This window comes from Vidua macroura, chromosome 1, assembly GCF_024509145.1.
Source record: "Vidua macroura isolate BioBank_ID:100142 chromosome 1, ASM2450914v1, whole genome shotgun sequence".
Classification (NCBI taxonomy): domain Eukaryota; kingdom Metazoa; phylum Chordata; class Aves; order Passeriformes; family Viduidae; genus Vidua; species Vidua macroura.
This window is the reverse complement of record NC_071571.1, coordinates 38,500,101-38,514,740: the sequence shown is the minus strand read 5'-3', so window position 1 is coordinate 38,514,740 and position 14,640 is coordinate 38,500,101. Positions and strand designations below refer to the sequence as shown.

Here is a 14,640-nt window from a genome sequence, read left to right as displayed (position 1 = left end):
TTGGATGGGATTCTAACACCAGCTTTCAAGTGTAACTGGATTGAAATTACTCTGCTTCTGGTTTAGAACTAGAAAAGTTTTTAGAAGCCTTAACTAAACAGAAAGTGGGTCTCGATTTATGATCAATGCAAAAGTAGTTTATACCATGTATTAATGTCTTATTCTTGCATGGATACAGCCTCACAGTTGCATATTATCTTTAAAAGAGTGGATGGAGATGGACAGGAAATATGATACACACCAGACTAAGGAAGGACAACACAGGTTTTATTGATGATACCTCCAGAATTGCACTGGTTTTTTGTCAGTGTGAAGTATATACAATACTAGCAAGACCATTCATGCCAGCCTTGCCTTGTGATGTTTTTCAGTGATGATACACACCCTTTTGTACTAGAACGGAAAGAAGTCTGCAGGGAAAGAAGTGAATTAAGTCCTTTACAAATACATGTGAAGTACGCCATAAATAAAATCTTTTAAGAAAGCTGCTTAAGGTTATAGTGTTCATATGTCAAGCTCAGAAGAAAAGTCCAATTGCAATCCCTGTGCAATAAGTGGTTTGTGTTATGTGTGCAGTACAGGTGTCATAATAATTTTCTTATCTTGATATATTGGTAATTTACTGAATAGTGGCATGAGGTAGTGATTTTTTTTATGGCTGTCTAAGATCATGGTATAGTGTTAATGCTTCATACTCACATACTGAAATGGTTTGGATGCCTTCTCTATTTTATTGAGGTCTAGTGCTATACATAAATATATTTTACCGTACTGATTTATCAGCTTTTCATAACCATATCTGAATTGTCTCAAATACCCTCCTATCCCAAATCATTCAGCTTGTGTTGTAGTCACTCAGACATCTTCCTCACAGTTACCTGTCCTGTATGATAATCTGTGCTTTTACTCTCTGACAGAAAGTGTAATTAGAGAACAATGATTTAGCTTTTGGTTTGACATACACTAAAAACGTACTACAGTACTCTTTCATCTACTGCTGTTGCCTTATCCAAGTGTTAGGATATCACTTGGATAAGGATATCTCTTGTTTTTCTCGTTAACTTCCCAGCTCTCTCAGAGGTGAAATGCTTTGTCCATTAGCCATCTAAAACATTGTTGTCTAGGCGGGGAAGAGAAGAGTTATTTCTCTTAGTCAGCCTAGTGTGGGAATTTGGAGAGACAGAATGTAATTAATTATCAAGCTTGAATTTTGTCCAAGGCTCTACTAGAGATGAGAGTTACAGTTTATGAATTTCTTTCATTCTTGTGATGATAGGATGAGCAGGAGGGAGACAACAGTGGGGTTTTATGCAAATATAGAAGTTCGGACTCTTGCTGTGGCAGCGTGTTTCAGTTGTCATCATGTTAAACTGGACTGTTTTATGTGGCTGTGGCAGGAGAATGGGGGGTAAAAATGATAGCACAGCTTCGAATGAAATTGTTTGCAGGGAAAAAATGGTTAATTATACATAAATCAAGCTCACAAAAACCAACCAGAGCATGAAAGAGCTACAGTGCATGCCCTCTGCCTTTCACAGACTCTTTCCAATTCACTTGGTGCTTTGTGTTGCTTTTCTGAGGCAATTCTTTTCTCTTTGTATGCACCAACACACATTTTGACATAGTTTGTTGATGGTAATTTTGGGACCAGATCTAGAAAGTCTCTAGTAGGCTGTTTAGCAATTAGATCAAATATAAATCCATAAGTTGCTGTACAAGTTATATTTTATAATTCCTCTACCATGTCTAGAGTTAATTTTGTAGGGAAGTAATAATCACAGAGACAACTATTAAGACTGAACACATCCAGAACTGGATGGGAGGAGAAGCTATGTGTCCACCAAGGCCACTTTTCTGCTGTGTTATTGGGAGTGTATGCCACATCAGCCAGCACTAAAGGAAATAGTCTTATGCAATGGAGAAACAGGACTGGAGAGTAGATGATCTGCCTTTGACAAATACCTCTCATGTGAATTTTCAGTTGTGCTCCTTTTTACCATTAAAATTCTTCAGATGTTATCTAATAGTTTATATAAAAATTATGGAAGAAAGTAATTCAAGGTTCTGACTTTTCAGAATCTCTTGCTTTTATGAATTTGTCTTCTTAAATGCATAGTATGCCAAGTCTCAAATGTCTCAGTTCTTAAATAATAAGAAAATAATTCACAGAGAATGAGATCTGTTTTTCTTCTAAGAAAATGCTTGCATTCTGAAACGGTTCTAGTGGTATGCTGTGTAATGGTTCCATTGTCCTTGTAAAACAAGACGTACTTTCCCCTGTTAAAATTAGAATTACTTAAGAGATGCCACACTTCATATGAAATTGCAAATAGTCTCTCCTGGGAGAAGGTGATTTTCTTTGCTGAAGGAAAGTTGGCATTGATAAGCATATAGTAATCCATGAAAATAGTGTTGTCATAAATGAATGTTGAAGTTTCTATCTGTGGGAATAAATAATACTGTGGGGGGTAGGAAGAACAGCAGGGTGCAACTGCACAGCCAGCGTTCCTCTCCATCTTCTGCCTTTAGGACTAATTCATCACATGACCAACTAGTTGTGTGAAGTGGAGTTCACTGTTGAAAGGACAACAGGTGAATGAGATAGAAGGTGATCCAAAAATTGAAAGAAAAAAATCTATCTTTCAAAGACTAATCACTGGCTACAACCTTGAACCCTCAGTCACAGGAAGTTTTCTGCCTTACTCTGTTCCATTTCAGCTCTGGACTGTGGTGTAGTTGCACATCCAGTGCCCTCTCTCTGTTGAGCAACCCATACCATAAAGGTCAATAATTAACCAACACTTGGCTACTGATCAAAAATCACAGCAGAAATCAGTGAAAACCATCACAAATTCTCCCGTGCTGAGGCAGATTACCATCCCACTCTCTGCCCACAGAAGACAGCAGTTCAGAGCTGCCCTGTCCTTGTCACTGCCCCCTGACCCAGGGCGTGCTGGCATGGCACAGCTGTGGTGGAGCAAACTCACCATGGCAGGGTCCGAGCTGTGGCAGAGGCAGGGGGTTTTTGCCCACACGGATTGTCTACTACTACTAGAGCTAGGTAAAAGGTGGTGTGTGCAAGACTACACAGTAGCTACAAAATAAACACAGTTTGACCTTCAGAAGGGTTTTTGTTTAATGTTTTGTTCGCTGTCGTGATGAGTAGCTCCTGCGTCCTTTCCACAAGACTGATAAAATGAAGTTGTACATAGCTGGATTTGTAAGGGAAGATTTTCAAAGGCATATTTCATTAAAAAACTCTGTAAAACTATCTACCTGATTGCTGTAAGAGGTGCCTCAGACCATGTTTCTCATTTTTTATATGTTAATTTCTAATCATGGAAACAGGGAATGTATTTTTATGTACATGTTAAAAAGAGGGATCTTTTCCCAATAAACAGAGGTTTATTTCTGACTGCAATTTTGGGGATGTTTTGAGTCTCAGTAACAGGAGACCTGTGTGGAGTGGCCTAAATATTTTGGAGCAGTATGTTTTAGTCAGTATCTGAGAACATTACCTTTGAGTTATACATTTCTGACTTAAAAAGTTATTATATCCTTTTAAGTGCATTTCATTCTTGCTTAAGTGCTGCACACACACAACAAACAGAGTTTGCAAAGTGCTGTACCACACCCATGACCCTGTCTGTTCCCTTTCATCATAAACTCATTATCAGTCAGCTAAATCCTCTTCTGTTTAATCTCTTCTTCAGGGGATCCCGCTCTCTTCTTCTGCATAAGTGGTCTGTATGGGCCAGATATACCTTATTTCTCTTCCTCTTTCTAACAGGTTTTCCCTGCTGGAGTGTGGGTCAGCCTGGTCCCACTCTCCGTGCTGCCTGACCTCTATCCTGGGCTGTGGCACAGGCAGCAGCAATGGCAGCAAAGGCATCTCAGCTTCCTCTTCGCATGAGGATAATGCTTTTCAGTGGAACCCAACATTAAACCCCGTATCTAGCACCTCTCACAACTTTGCAGACATTTGGAGTGTCATCACATTTGAACTGATTTTAACTGGCCTGGCAAGAGCCACTTTCCTGACTAAAATGTGTTCTCTGCTATTTAAAACAAGAGGGATATTTGAATTCCTGAAGATAATATTTTCTCTTGGCAAAACAGTGTCTTTTTTTTTTTTTCCCCGGCTTCTATCTTGGAAATAACTGAACCACTTTGATTAATGTAAGAAAATAATAGCCACACATCCAACATGGAAAGTTTCAGCCCAAACAATTAGTCTGGCAAAATTATAAGCAAGTGAAAATCAGATTTATAGGAAGCATTGGATTGTAATTGTCTTGGTAATTGTCTGTGTCACAGCTCCCACCTGTGTGTATTGAATTCACAAGACCACTTTCTTGTCAACATGCCTGCAACTTGCTCACACTCTCATCCAGTGTATTCTGCTGAAATGCATATCACTTAAATAAATAATCCACTTAACATGCATAAGAATCGCTTTAAATATGACTGCAGCTAATGGCATGTGTTGTTAAACCTGTTAATTGCTTATCATCTGTTTGCATAGATTGCATTTTATAACAGCAAATGGAGGACCAAATGCTCAGTTATCCTTGATAATTGTTCTTGTTAGACATGTTTTAATAATTATAAAATTTTTGTCCATCCTCAAAAACATACAGTAAATTTATAATATAAAAACTCAGTAATTGAAATGCTATTGTGACACAGAAAGCTGTCTAGCAATTAATGGTTCGGGAAAACAATAAGTTAGTGCAAAGCCTCGAGTCTTCATTCTCCTAATACATCATTTTGTTTATTTCCATACATATTTCATACTGTTGTTCACAGTGGGAGTCAGAGGAAGCCTTTGGCTGAATATTCTCTACCCCTAGCTAAGAGACTCTGTTGTGTTTTCATTACATTTGCCTCATAATCACTCACTGTTAATTTCAAAAAAGCCTTTGATATTTCTGCATGTGTGTGTCCTAAACAACAAGCTGATCCATAATGCAGCATGATTTATTGCCTTCTGACCTTACACACAGCTTCTCCTTGCGGAAAACAGCTTACAAATTTGGGTGTTAACTGCAGCTTGAGTAGCACAGAAAACTTTTTTCCTGTGTGCAGTACCTGCATTCTTAGACAAGGTCAGTGATCTGGTCAAGTGAGGCTTTTTTGTTTGGATGGCCTGTCTTGCCCACATTCCTCATAATAATTTTTTTTTTTCCTATATTCAAGTATGCTTCCCAAATCAACTCTGAGGGTGTGGAGAAGTCTCACTGTTTACTGTGACTGCAGGCTGGTGATGTAGTGCATCTAGGCTGCATACTCCTAGGACCTGATGGAAAATCCCAGCGTGCTATGGAAAAACAGCAGCAAGCATGAACGCCTTTCCTTCAGCTTGTTTGTTTCAATGGGCTCACATTGTGCCACCAGAACAGGTCTGATGTAAGGGATGCTGGGGCAGGAAGGCTGAAACTTACCAGGGAGATGTGGAGAAGGAAGGTGGTGTGCAGAGAGCATTGCCTTAAAGCTTATAATTTTCAGAGAAGCTGTCTGCAGGAATGCTGTAGGCGTGGAGGAATGATGATCTTGGGAGGTTGCACTGGCTGTACCCTGGGATATACACCCATTTGTGGGAGGACTCTTCTCACAATATTGTAGGTAGAACTGTATAAATTTAAGTGGCCTAACTAAACTAAATCATTGCCCAGCATGAAAAAGTTTGAGTTAGGAATTTGAGTCCAGGAATCTCTGCTGCTTAGTTCTCTGGTAGATAGATACTTGTTGCTTAAGGTACACAGGAGGGAAAAAGATAGAAGAAAAAAAAGTAAGCAAAGATTTTGTAAATCCAGTATCTTTGCACAGGACATACGATCAAAGTATGCTAGAAACCTTTTGTGAGAGAAAGAACGTGCAGTTAAATTAGTAATTTGTTGTTCAGGCAAGTTCTTTTGGAAGAAGGTGGCTGGCTGAATATCCAGGTGCTAATGGTGAGAATGACAGTGGTTACTTTTCTAGTTCTGCCAGAGCTGATGCCTTGTCAAGGCTGACCTAGAACAGAGGCTAGACAGAGCTAAAGAATAAAGTAGATATTTATTAGAAGGCCTCAATGGATACACCTTGGGCAGTACAAGAGCTCAGCCAGGGCTACACCCAAGATGAACCCAAATGGTCACAAAATGGATGACCAGTCACAGGGTCTCTCACTTTTATAAGTTCTGGTCCATTTGCATATTGGAGTTAATTGTCCAATATAGCTTTAGGTTATGAAGTCCCATCCTTCATGATTTTCTCTTTTCAATCCATGTTGTTTATTCTCTTGGACCTTAAATTTGGATCAATTGTCCTTGGTCCCAAGTTGGAAAAGGAATTGTTTTGTCTAGCTGCTCTGTGAAGAGAACTTATCATCCCTTAGTATGAAGCTCAGAACTACATACTAAAGCAGTACAGAATCTGAAAAACATAAAAGCTAAAACCTAAGGCATCATGCTCACTGTCATGACTTGGCCAGTTTTTCCTCCTCTGTCAGTTTTTTCAAGGTGGGCAGAGCTGAGGAGGATTTTACAATGGCACCATGCCTTGCAGTCAGTTCCAGAGTAAATGAAAATAATGGAAAAAGTAATAAGAAGGCAGCAGTAGTGGGGCTGGGAGAGGAAAAAAGAGAGTAGAGTGGTACTGCTCTCTTCTGTGGGAATGAAGGATCACACGTTAGGAGAAAAGCTGGCTCACATATGTATGGAGATTTGCCACACACATGCTCATGTGCTGATCATGGTCAGTGACCTCATCCATATGCAGGCCTGGATATCACAGTGGTTAGGGTTTGCCAGCCAAGGACTGACTCTGGAGGAAAGTGAAGACTGGCTGTTTTTGGCAGGGAATCCCCACTCTTTGCGGAGTCACTTGGAATCTTGTGAAGGCTATGAATCTTAGAGTCTTTTCTTTGCAGGGCTTTAAAGGTGGATGGCAGACGAAATAAGTTCATTTACTGGTTATTTTATTCCTCAACTAAATCTGCTTTCTATTTGTACCTGCATGAGCTCACTGATTTGCATTCCTGTGATGTGCTCTTTCTCTTTTCTTTTATTTTTTTGGGCTATCTTACTGAAGAGTCCCCAAAATCCAATACCCTACTAAGTCCATTGCAACACGGAGGAATGGTGATACCAATTCCATGTGCAGGAATGATGGGAATGACCTTGGAAAGGGTCATGACAGTCTGGAACAGTGATACAAGTCTAGACTGAAGCCTCTATCCCTGCAGTGCTCTCAGTTGCATGCAGGGTCACCAAGCTGTATGAGCTGGGCTTATTCTGTAACTCAGTGTTTCCGGGCAGGGAAAGGCATGCTAACAGGACTGCTCAGCTCTGTCCAGGACGTGCCAAGTCCTCATTAACATCTTTTGCCTACTCTTGTGTTCTGGGATAGTTCTGGAATGGCAGTGGTTGGTATTTCCATTTAGAGAGACTGATTTTTAGGTTCCTTTCATAGTTCTGCATCTAGCAGTCCTTGCTAAAGCATACAATAAGTAGATACGAAATTCTCCTGTGGTCCCCACAGCTCTGCAGTAAAGGTAGAACTGCAGATCCCAAAAGACGGAGCATTTTCCCATAAATTCTTTGTCCTATCTGTTTTCAGATTAACTGGTGATGGATGAGGGGGAAGAGGAAGAGAAAGAATAGCATAATAAAACTCCCCCATTGCGTCACTTAAAATTCTCAAGGAATGTTCATAAAAATCAATGTTGCTTTTCTTCAAGCTGCTGGGGGGCATAGGCCTTTAATCAATTAAATTCTCATTTTTAGATTTTTTTTAATTTTTTAGAAAGGCTTCTTAAATGCCTTTGTGCTATCACGTGTGCCTGGTGTTACTTTTCTAGCTAAAATAATCAGATAAGTTTTGCATATTTTAGGTATATACTAGATAAGTAAATAATAATGGGAAACATGAAAGTATGGTTTACATTAGGAATTAAGAGTTGATGTAATCTGAATGGGAGCCACATGAGTTTGAATTGTTTGGCTAGTTTAGTTCATGCAATTGGGAAAATAAAGGAAAGGAAATGTAAGTATGTGCGGTACATTTGGTTACTGTGGATAAAGCAGAATATCATCTAAAATTACGTATTTCTTTTTGTGATAATCCTTTCTAGTCTTAGGGGGTAGTCAAGATAAAATAAGATCTGTGAACTGCCATTTTCCCTGTAAGCTATAAAAAACTTATTCTGGTAATTTATTCTTGAGTAGATGAACATGGCTGTTCTTATTGTGTTCCTAATTTTCATTTTGAATAAGGATATTAATCTAGCAGGCTGTACTTGATTTGTGTTTCATAAAAAAAACAACTGGTGGGATATGTGTAGGCCAGATAGGAATAATTTTATCTGAAGATACTAGCTTCTTCAATAACAAGTCATCCCTTCTTCTCAGTGTAGTTTATCCTACTACTTTTTTTACCCATTTCAACTCCACCAAGGGCTGGTATCCTGAGAAGACCTCCATTCCTTGTGTTTTGTGCCTGACCTCCCAACAGCAGTACTTGTTTACCTAGGGAGATAATTGTTTTCTGGAGAGCATCCAGCTGATAACTTACTTTTTCATTAGACCCCTTTTTCCTATTAGTTATCTCCTGTTAGTTGATCTGTGTCATTTGATAAAACTAATTAGGTAATAAAAGACTGTTTCTGAGCTCCTCCCTTTAATTTTGGCATGGTGAAATGTGCTTCTTGGCACCTTGCTCTTTCCACATAAAGACAGCCTTCAGTTGACAAACAACATTAATCCAAAAGAAAACAAGCCAGTTCACGCATACTCTCTTGATATATCCTTGTGCCAGAACAAAATAGTTCCTAACAAATTATTTGTACCAAAGATAGTGACATAACCCTGGCTCTGTTTTAGAGTTTTGCAAATGTTTGCAGAGCTTCTGAAGAGGCCAGGCTAAAAATACTCAATGAAACCATTCAGAATTCTACTAAAAGCATTTTGTTTCCTAGGACTTTCCTCCCTTCTGAAAATGCCCTCCCACAGCTGCATGGCATTTATTAGAAGGTGTTGAAGGTATAAGGTAGGAAATCACATTTTATATTTTATTTTAAAATTTGGGCGAATTTTCAGGCTTCCTTTTTAGATTACATACCTTTTTTTGTAAAGAAAGGGATATCTCACTGGAAAGTAAGCTTTTTATTAGCTTCCAATTGAAGTATACTCATCCAATGAAAAAGGCTGATTAGATTGTCCTTCATGAAAGTTTTCAGTGTGAAGGTTTGAGGTGTCATGGTATGCAGCATTTCAAAGACAAATAGCCAAGATTTGCCACTCCTTTATGGACAATGGCCTCTGCTGCACCCTAATGATGTAGGAATTTCCTGAGGATGCTGGTGGATTTTTTTTTTTTATTTCTTGCTGCACCCCAGAATAAAATTCTTCCGAGTTTACTTTGAGAAGAGTATAGAACATGCTATGCTCAGATGTGAGACCTGAAGAAATCCCTGTAGTCATTTTTCATTCAACTTAGAGAGAATCTATCAGAGCCAGTGAAATTAGACTAACAAAAGGATCTCCATGGTAGCTGTTCTGTGTTTTACACTCAGAAATGTCATCTCTCTTAAAAGAATGCTTTCTACCTGTTTGGTGTTAAATGCAAGCAGTGCTTTGGTCATGTCTGAAGAACTGTTTTGGTGTTAGCTGCATATTTACTATGTTTTGTATTTACTTCCATCTCAGAAAGATCTACCATGGGGATGTTCATGTTGCAGAGATTTGGAGTATTACATCTTTTGGGATGCAAGAGCTCTAAAATAGAAGTGTATGAAATTTTAAGAACAGTGGTATGATAAACCTGGACAGTACCAGTGTGTGTTTGTGAGTCAGGTGATAAATAAATGATGGAAGTGATACTGAGAGTCCGTTACAGCAACAAGAAGTGACTGTTTTAAAAACTAAGGGGAAATAAAAGTTTGTACTTTAATTTGTCCTAATTAGATTCAGAAAAGGTTTTGACTTGCTCTTTGCTCCTGAACTTTTTTTATCTTCTCTAGATGCACTTACAGCCAATAGTAACTCATGGGCATTCAGCTAAGATGCCTGAGATGGTTATTAGCCTCTGGAGCTGCTGCTTTTCCTAACAGGAACAGTCTGAGATACTGCAGTTTATAACCTACCATAATGTTAACTACAACTTTTTCTGTCTATTTTGACTATCATACCTTGTATCTCAGGCAGAGTTGATTTTGCATTTCTAGCATTAAACAGAAAAGCTTTCTAAGCAAATGGCAGTCACCACTGCAAGGGAATTGAAAGCACGGGCTAGCCTGCCATTGTGTCAAATCGGGTAATTGGTTTTCACACATAAGCAGCTCTGGAAATCCAAACTACCAAGCCTGTTTGTCCTGTGTGCTTTCCTTTAATGTACTACTCATTTTCACTTCAGATATTTTCTTAGACCTCCTGGCCGAAATTCAATGCCACAAGAAGCCCCTATCAAAAAGCCTTGCTCAGATTGTTCCAGTGCTGTGCTTAGTGGTGCATCAGTGAATTGTATCCTGGGTGGTATGATTTTCATCTGTGAACAAATTCTCCAGGAGCTGCTAAGAGGTAGTGTTGGGAGTCTCTGTATTTATAGGCAGCTCTGTGGTGCCCAGCAGCATGGCACACATTTTCCCTCAGGATCCTTTTCCTGTCTGGGCTCTGTCCTGTCTGCCCCTGTTGGAAGTGAAGACGTGGAGCAGTGCCAGAGGTTCTCTTGCCAGCAGGGTTATGGGCTCATTTTGGCTTGACCCCAGAAGAAGGGCAACAGATAAGGAATAGAAGAGGCTACTGCCCAGTTTTGAATGGAGTTGCGCTTGGTTTCTCTGCCTTGGCTCTATGTTTAGCCACGGTCTCTGCACAGCTGTCAAGATCAGATCCATGAGAAGGGAGAGAGACTGCTTGGCTCACACTGCTGCAGTCCTGTCCTAGGCACTGCAGAAATAATGAGGAAGTGCTGTTGAGCAGAAGCACTGCTCTGGGTGTCCTGGCAGGAGACAGCATAGCACCTCTACTGCTATCTTGGCTGGACAGGTGGAGAGAACTCACCTGCCTGCTGCTCATTTGTGCTGCTGACAGATGCTGCTTGTACAACTGATGGGAAAAGCCAACCTTTCCATCCCCAGCCTCGCACATGAAGACAATGCAGTTTAATATACACACGTCCTTTTCACTGCTTATTAAAACAAAGCTATATGTTAACATATAGTGGATTAAACCATTAATATTCACCTTTTCACTCATATGAGGTCGACAAACACTATCTGTATATGGAATTAAGAGTGCATAGCTGTAGGAGAACCATGTCTTTACTAGCTAACTACTGTGCAGCATTTTCTGAATAAATGAGAAATCCTTCTACAATTCAGGATTGTTTTTTCTAGTAGGGATTGCTGTTGTGACCCTAGATTCTTTTCAGGTTCAACCGCATTGTGCTTAGATGAGACAATTAATTGTTTTGTTGGATTTTTTTTTTTTTTTTGAATGAACACATTGGAGAAGTGCCTAAACTCATCTGAAAATTAAAAGAGGAAAAATGCACCCTATTTTACTGCCATGTTAGCTCTACTGACAGTTCAGCAGTCAATGATGTTTTACAGTGCTTTTGTTTGGTGCTAAAAAAAAAATTCTGTTTTATGCTTAAGTTACATATGGAATACATATAAGATCTGAAATTAAGTATATGTCTTGTAAAGGAAAATTAAAATTAGAAGGAAAATACACTAAATTGTGGTGTGAGTGGGTTATGGCAGTGACTTTCTTCTATGTAAAATTTAAGATAAAAGATGAAAAATGCTAAAAGCTAAGTAACAGCTGGTGCTGGTAAATAGTATTTGTCTTCAAGAGAGCCATAGGGATTTTCATGAATTTAAAAATATCCGTAAGTGAAAGAGATTATTTGGCTTGACTTGCAGATACTGCTGCCGAAGCAAAAAACTTAATTAACTGTCCATAGCAGAGCCAAAATGAAATCTGACTCAGGTATTCCTGATCTCTCTCCTTGTTCTCCAGTTGCTTGACCATCAAGGCAGACTGAAACAAAACTGTCAGCAGGTTGTTCCTGATTATTTTTTTCAGCAGTTAGAAACATTGGTTCTCTGTGACAGACAACGTTTGTACTACACATGCATGAGTGGTTTGAGCATGTCTGCTTGTGAATATATTTTATTTTTAGAAACTGCAGAATTTTCTCCTGTTCTTACCATTTCCTGTGGTTTTACTCTGGAGCATGATGGATGAAGAAGGCTATTTGTGTGATTAAGGTATGAGAATAGCAACTGTAGGTCTTGGGTTTGCAGTTGCAAGTCAGATGTGATGGTCAGTCCCTGAAGTATAGTACAAAAAGTGAACTTCTTAATCTATAAAAAGAATATTTGTCCTATTAGAAGTGTGTAGGAGAAGTGAGGCTGCATTAATATTTTAAAAGCCCTGTGGGATCCATGTAGGAAAGTGTCCGTAGAAGTGATATTAAGTCAGTGAGAGTTTAGAAACAGTACATTCACCTGTAGTAAGCAGTGGGAGAATTAAGCTAAAAAGGAACACGACGCACTGGAATAAGTGTTGACACATGGAGTTAATTGAGAGCAATTAGGTCTGTGCATAGACAAGATCTACATAGCCCGTTTGATGCACGGCATTATGTGAGTAAAGGGTGCAGGATTAGACCTTTTGTTTACAGATTTACCTAATGCTTTGAACTATTTGGATGAATGGTGTTACACAAATGTTAGTCATAATTATTATTTAATTATGACCGCATGTTTACTTTGAACACAGTCCTATGCCTAATATGTAGGAAAGCCGGGATAATGTTGCCGCTCCAGTGTGTGAGCTACTGTTTGCCAAGCAGCGTTTCCCTAATGGCTTCTCCTGCCACGGGATGGAAATGCCTCCCTGGACGGTGAAGTTACACCAGTTGTCGTATATAATAGGCAAATAGCTTGCATAAGAATACCTTCAGCTAGAACATTTTAGAATATGCAACTGAGATAGAATGCTGTCTTATTAAAATTGAGGCAATTACATGTGCTGCTTGTATATCATTTCAAAATCCCTGAGATGCCAGTATTTCATTCTGTTTCCATTGAGAGTGCAGAAAGCAAATTTCATAGTATGATTCATAATATAGGAGTGCTACAGAATTTCTATAATTCACATGTTGCTACTTTAATTTGCATTTAAATGTTTAAACTGTTATAAAATTGAAGATTCTTTAGATTTTAATCTATTTTTTTCACTCTTTAGGAGAATGAAGTTGTTACTTGTTTAACTCTGTTTTGAGGTTTTCCTTTGCTCTGATCTTCCACAGTATTTCAGATACTGCGGAGATCTTAAGATAATTTTATGAGTGGCTACGCATATAGGCAAGAAAAAGCTTAGTGGAGGTTTTTTTTTGGTTGTTGCTTTTTTGTTTTGTTTTGCTTTTTTGTTGTTGATTTGTTTTGTTTTTTGTTTGGTTTTTGTTTGGTTTAGTTTTGTTTTTTTATTTTTTAACCTTTTTTTTTTTCTTTTTTTAAAGACACTTATCAGAAATATAATTCTGAGGGATGTATGGTATCCTTGGTTGCAAGAGATAGAATGCTTTCTATCCTATCCTTTTCACTAAGTTAATGTGAAAAAGACCTCTCGTGAGCAGACACATGGACTTGTGTGTAGGATCAACCTCATTCATTCAACAAATACTAGTCTTTTCTTTAACCCAATATGGGAATCTTTTGATTCCTGACTGAGTTACTGAATCCCATATAGTAATTGCAGCTTATATTTTTCTCATTGTTCAAGGCACTTGATCTTCCCTGTAGGCCTCTCCTGACATGCTTGGCCCTGCTCACCAGTCTGTAGAAGAAGATTTGTGAATCTCCTGGTGGTGACAGGCTTAAGGTGACATGACCCTTCCCACGTGCACCAAAAAAGCGTGCATTTCTGTACTTCAGTTTTCATGAGCACCTGTTGGCATTGGTGAGAAATGACTTATCCAGTACATTTAAAAAGAAAATTAAAATAGTCAATCATTTAGAGTAAGTGTGTGTTTTCTAAAGGGAAAAGGGGAGACATGCTGATTCCTTCAGGAGAGAAGGAAATTTTTTAAAGTCTAGGTGTTCAAAGTTTACTTAAACTCTCTTTCACACGAAAGACATTCTGTTCTACATGACTGTGTCTACCTGGAAACAAAGTATTTTGGTAGAAGAAATTTATGTTTGATTTGAAAAAAAATCTGAAAGGAAGCTTGGTTTTAGAAAATTATTTCACCCCTTCAATTTATTATTTTGGTGTAGAAATGAAGGTAAAAATAATTTGTGAATGCAGTTTCCTTGAGAGGGCTTGAGTTTCTGCATTCCTTTGCTTTTCTCTGTGTTTTTCCAGCCCAGCCGTACGATTGAATGTTTGAATATTGTAGTGTCAACAGCTCCTTGTATTTTCACTTGATACAGTTGAGCAAAAATTTTGACATTCAGCTGAAATGTTTGAGGAGCCATTACCAGCATAATTCTGCTTCTTAAGTAAATCTCATCTCAGTGCTTGAAATCTAAATGGATTAATATTTTTAATGTCTTGTTTACAATGCTGCCTATGAAAGCCTGTATTTGTCTACTTGCCAACCTTCCTTCTTGGCCAGGAACTATTCTGGCGTGAATCTCAACACTGGGCT

At 38.7% G+C, this 14,640-nt stretch overlaps 1 protein-coding gene across 5 annotated transcripts in view; it reads left to right on the top strand.

The window, feature by feature from the left end:
• Positions 1-14,640, top strand: part of THRB (thyroid hormone receptor beta) — a 155,643-nt gene that overhangs the window by 62,528 nt on the left and 78,475 nt on the right. The window contains exon 3 of one of the 5 annotated variants that reach the window (XM_053982767.1): positions 8,960-9,030. The exons of the other annotated variants lie outside the window; for them this stretch is intronic. The gene's annotated coding sequence lies outside the window, so the exon portion shown is untranslated. The remainder of the gene's footprint in view (positions 1-8,959; positions 9,031-14,640) is intronic. 5 annotated transcript variants of the gene reach the window in all.